We start from the raw sequence: 6,000 nt of genomic DNA on the forward strand, positions 1-6,000 counted from the left end.
AAAACCTTCCCTATAGCCACTTTTTACCCTTTTAAACTTGGCTTTTAGTAGAGTTTAATTACCCAAAACGAAATTTACCTAATGGTACTGTTAACTACCATTTAATTGACCTTTATGATATGTTTTTCAGCTACCCAAGGCTGCCTCTCAACTATATAGGATTTTTCCCAACCTTTCATATTCAATTCAAAGCCAAAATGCCAAAAATAATGTTTTTAGTTTGGTTCTCCAAGGTTTGAACCCATAACCATTCAATCACAAAGTAATTATACCACCAATTCAACCAAGTCATGTTTCATGCTTAACAAATCCAATTCAGACATCATATCATACCAGAACATAATTACATAGATTTAAATAATAAAACAATAACACAAAAGTTAGCATACATAGGACTCGAACCCAAGTCCTCTCACACAATTTAAGTACTCTCAACCACTTGAGCTAGTACTTTTCCACGTCATACCAACCATAATTTAATGTCATAATTATTTCCCCTCCCGTATTTATTAATTAATTAATTAATTAATTAATTAAATTCTACGGGTCTTACAGCCCTCACCCTTAAACCCGACCCCTTCGCCAACAACGTCTACCTCCACCCACTCGCCTCCATGCATGAGTTGAAACTACGCGCCGCCGACTAGTCCGCATGGAGGAAATGCAAACTATCCATACAAATTTCTGCAATGACTACACACCCTCTACAGCAACCCCCCCTCCACAACCTTCCCGACCTGACCCGAGACCCCAAGAACCCCGACAACCCGGCTTCACCAGATACACTCCCCTAAATGTCCCTATATCTCGTCTCCTTGACGAGGCCTTACAGGCCGACCTCATCCCACCACCACGCAAGACAACTACTCCTCCCAATGTGGACATGACTAAATACTGTCGCTACCACCAAAACCACGACCACACCACAGGGGAATGTAAAGCACTCCAGGATAAAATTGAAGAATTGGTTTGTGCTGGCCATTTCCGCTGATTTGTCCGTAGAGACGACCACCCTCCCCGATCCAATCACCCTCCTCGTTCTGACCACCGACGCCCTCCCCGCGACTTTCGCCTCGGCAAACGCCCAAGCCAACCCGCGAACCACGACCCTCAACCGGCCCACACCGATGTCACCCCTATAGACCCTCCCCTATGCGGCACGATTAACACCATCTCTAGTGGTTTTGCTAGTGGCGGCTCTACCTCATCCGCTAGGAAGAGACACCTCCGCCATATCCAATCCATCAACCACATCACCCATTCTCATCACAAATGTCGCATGCCCCCCACAACCTTCACGGACGACGATTTTCATGGCCTTGATTACCAGCAAGATGACCCTATGGTCATCATCGTCGAGATAGAAAACTACGTCATCAAGAAATTCCTCATTGACCAAGGCAGTTCTGTTGACATCCTCTATTGGGCAACACACCAGAAACTCCAACTCCTCAACACCGCCATGGTACCATACGATAAGCTAATATGGATTCTCCGGGGAAAAGGTTTCCACCCGCGGGTACATTGACCTCTATACAGTTTTTCACGATGGCGCCCAAACCAAGACAATTCTTATCCGATTCCTTGTCGTCGATGCTCCCACATCTTATAATGTCCTCCTCGATCGACCTTCACTCAACACTCTTGGCGTTGTCGTCTCCACCCCTCACTTGGCCATGAAATTCCCATCCCCATCTGGCGACATCCTCACCATTCATGGCGACCAACGCCTCGCACACGAATGGTACATGGCCAACCTACGCCCACAACTTCCCATCCTTCAAACCAATCATATTGAACGACCACCCGACTCTGAAATAGCCTTATCTGGTGATGATCTAGACCCCAGAGTGGGTCGGGATGCCCGCTTCGAACCGGTCAAAGAAACCATCTCCCTGGAGCTCCCTAAAGGCCGCGCCATTAAACTCGGCACTGGATTACAACCTGAACAGCGCGACATTCTCACACCCACCCTTATCAACAACACGGACCTCTTTGCTTGGTCAGTTGCCGACTTACCCGGAGTTGACCCTCATGTTGCATCCCACAAGTTGTCCATTTACAAGGAGGCTCAACGCAGGGTTTATTGAAGAAGCCCACTACACCACTTGGCTCTCCAACGTGGTTCTGGTCAAGAAAGCCAATGGCAAGTGGCGGATATGCGTTGATTACACGGATCTTAACAAATCCTGCCCTAGGGATGCCTACCCCTTACCCAATATAGACCGACTTGTCGACAGTGCAGCCGATAACAAGGTTCTCAGTTTTCTTGATGCATAACTCCAGTTATAACCAAATTCCCATGGCCACATCCGACATGAACAAAACTGCTTTCATTATAGACGACGCCAACTACTTCTACAAGGTCATGCCATTCGGTCTCAAAAACGCAAGGGCAACCTACCAACGACTAATGGACAAAGTCTTCAACCATTTAATGGGCAAATGTGTCGAAGTATACGTCGACGACATGGTTGTCAAATCCCCAAGCCATCACCAACACGCTCAAGACCTATCCGCAGTCTTTTCCGCATTAAGACAGTACAACCTCCGCCTCAACCCCAAAAAATGTGTTTTTGGCGTCGACCGCGGTAAATTCCTCGGATTCATGCTTATCCAACGCGGCATAGAGGCTAACCTCGAAAAGTGCAATGCAACCATTGAAATGCGAAGTCCTAGCAGTATCAAAGAAGTACAACGCCTCATAGGCCAACTAATCGCCATCTCCCGCTTCCTTCCCAAGCTAGCCGAACAAACCCAACCCATCATTCAACTGCTCAAAAAATCGGCCAAGTTCACGTGGAATGATGATTGTGAATGAGTCTTTCAGAAGCTAAACACCACCCTCACCTCACCACCCATCCTCCATAAGTCGAACACTCATCAACCCCTACTGGTCTATATCATCGTCACAGATCACACCGTTAAGCACCACGTTGGTTCAAGATGTCGGCGACACCCAACACCTTGTTTACTTCGTTAGTAAACCTTTGCAAGATCCCGAAACCAGATACCAGATGGTGGTAAAATTAGCCCTATCCCTGGTACACGCAACCCGATGCCTACGCCCATATTTCCAAAATCATAACATTATCGTCAAAACTAACTACCTTATCCAGAAGATATTGCAGAAACCAGACCTTGCGGGGCAGATGTCGTCTTGGGCCGTTGAGTTATCCGAATTCAACATCCGCTATGAACCTCACGGCCCCATCAAAGCTCAATGCCTCCTAGACTTTGTGAACGATCTCCAATGAATCCCTGAAAAGGACCAATGGACACTTTATGTTGACGGTTCATCCAACCTAAAAGGGGCAGGTGCCGACATCGTGCTAGAAGGCCCCAACGATATCCTCATCGAAAAATCCCTCCACTTCGCCTTCAAGACGTCTAACAACCAAGCCGAATACGAAGCCATCCTTGCCGGCTTATCCCTCGCCCGCGAAGTTGGTGTCAAATCACTAATGTGTAAAACCGATTCCAAGCTTACCGTGGGCCATCTAAATGACGAGTTCCAGATCAAAGACCCTACCTTTCTACAATACTATCACTTGGTCCGGAAAGTCGTCTAGTCTGCCTTCGAACAAGTCTGCATCGAACACATTCCCAGATCCGAAAACGTCAGAGTCGACGTATTATCCAAACTAGCAGCACCAAGCTAAAAAGCCGCCATTGATCATTATTGCAGCAAACGCTATCCGCTCCTTCCATCACACATACTTGCCATACCCTAACCCAACACCAAGCCAACAATTGGACAACTCCCTACATCTAGTACCTCCAAACCGGTAACCCCCCACCTAATGCTGATAAAAGTTGGATAACTAAAGCCGTCAGGTACACGATGATAGGCGATGACCTGTACAAACGAGGATATGGTCAACCACTTCTTAAATGCGTTACTGCAGAACAAGCTCAGTACATCATCAAAGAGTTACATGAAGGCATATGCGGCTACCATTCCAATGCACGCACCATGACCACCTGAATCCTATGCGATGGTTACTTCTGGCTGACCATGGAGGCTGACTGCCACGACTTTGTCAAAAAATGCATACCCCGCCAGAAACATGGCAACCTCATCCACCAAAAACAGAAGCAGTTCGACTCTATACTATCCCTGTGGCCCTTCGCAAAGTGGGGGATGAACATCCTTGGCCCTTTCTCCCCGGGCAAAGCCAAGTAAAATTCCTGATAGTAGCCGTCGACTACTTCACCAAGTGGATAGAAGCCAAACGATTAGCCACCATTACAGCCCAACAAGTCCGATAGTTCGTCTGGAAGGATATCATATGTCGATATGGCGTCCCACATACAATCATCACCGACAATGACCGACAATTTATAGACAAAGAGCTTGCTAAATTCTATACCGGCCTAGGCATCAAACATGTAACCAACTTTGTTGAACACCCATAGACCAATGGACAGGCCGAAGCAGCAAACAAGGTTATACTGGTAGAATTGCATAAGTGGTTGGACAGCGCTAAAGGCCGATGGCCAAAAGAATTAGTGGAAGTGTTATGGGCCTACAGATGTACACCTCAATCAGCAACAAATGAATCCTCGTTCAGCCTAATATACGGCACAAACGCCATGATACCAGTTAAAACTGGCGAACCATCTCAGCGTCGAGAACTGTACGACCCATTTCAAAATCATCAAAACTTGAACACCCACCTTGACCTCCTACCCGAGTTAAGAGAAAAAGCCCAAATACGCAACCTAGCCGCCAAATAGAGAGCGACCAGAAAGTATTCACTCCTTAGAAGCCATGGCAACCTTGAATATGAGTGGATGTGTGCCGCCACTTGCTATGCAAGATAAGGCTTAAAAGTATTCACTACCTAGGGAGGAAACTCTCACAAATGATTGAGACACATGAGTGTTTTTACTTCAAAATGTTCAACCCTTTTACATGTCTAGGAGCACCCCTTATATAGAAGAGTTTAGGGGCCTCTAAGCAAATAAAAGATACCTAAGGATGTCTCTACAAAAACCTAACCCTAGCTTCTAGAAACTAGGTCAAATAAGGTTACAAAAAATGAGAGACAAAAGAGCTAACTATGGTGTGTGCAAGGCTAATTTCGTTCTAGCACAAAAGGAGACAAAGAATGTGTCTCATATGTCTCCAAAAAGTGGCCAAAGTGTGCTAAAAACAAAGGAGACCAAAGGTACATAGGTACACTTGCTTCATGCATTTTACTTTATGATTTATGCCTTTGCTTTACTCTCTCTTCCACATCATTTATGCTCCCCAATTACCATGCGCCACCTAGCATTGCTTTCTTACTCCTAATTAACCGACAAAATAAATAAACATAGATTAGCATGTTGGCTTAAGTCAAGTCAACTATAGTCAACAAGTCAAACCTAGTCAAAGGTCAACAAGTTAACTAAAGTTCCTTCTTATAAGAGGGAGGAACAAATCTAGCGCGCATAAGAGTTTTAATGTCCATCCAAGAAGCCGCGGGTGGCCCTTGGTCATAATTCTTACAAACTTTATGCCACCAAGTATTGGCATACTCCAAAAATCCTAAAACTACTAGATCAATTTGTGCTTGATCCTTTACATGATTTTCATTGAAAATTTGATCAACTTTAGCTTCCCAATCAAGGAAGATTTTGGGATCACTTCCTCCATAGAACTTAGGTATCTTTGGAGTTTGCTTCTCTTGTGATGGGTTGCGCCTAGAATTCCCTCTTTTCCTAGCCTCTTTTTCTTGCTCTTTAGCTTCAAGCCTTTGAATGTGCTCTTGGATTCTTAGGTCACTTTGTTCCTTTTCTTTTCTCAATTGTTCAAAGGACTCCTTCCTAGACAACTCCAAATCCCGAAGCAATCTCATCAATGTATTGTTTTTGTTTGGAGTAGGTGCATTTGATGAACTTGCCATGATTCCTACAACAAAACACTCAAAGCCAAGACAAAGTAAATGAATTAGGGGTTAGACAACATGAAAACCGAGACCAATTCCAACCAAAAATGCAACCCAAGTGTTT

Source organism: Vigna unguiculata, chromosome 6, assembly GCF_037176805.1.
Source record: "Vigna unguiculata cultivar grain cowpea cultivar isolate G323 ecotype 2 chromosome 6, ASM3717680v1, whole genome shotgun sequence".
NCBI lineage: Eukaryota > Viridiplantae > Streptophyta > Magnoliopsida > Fabales > Fabaceae > Vigna > Vigna unguiculata.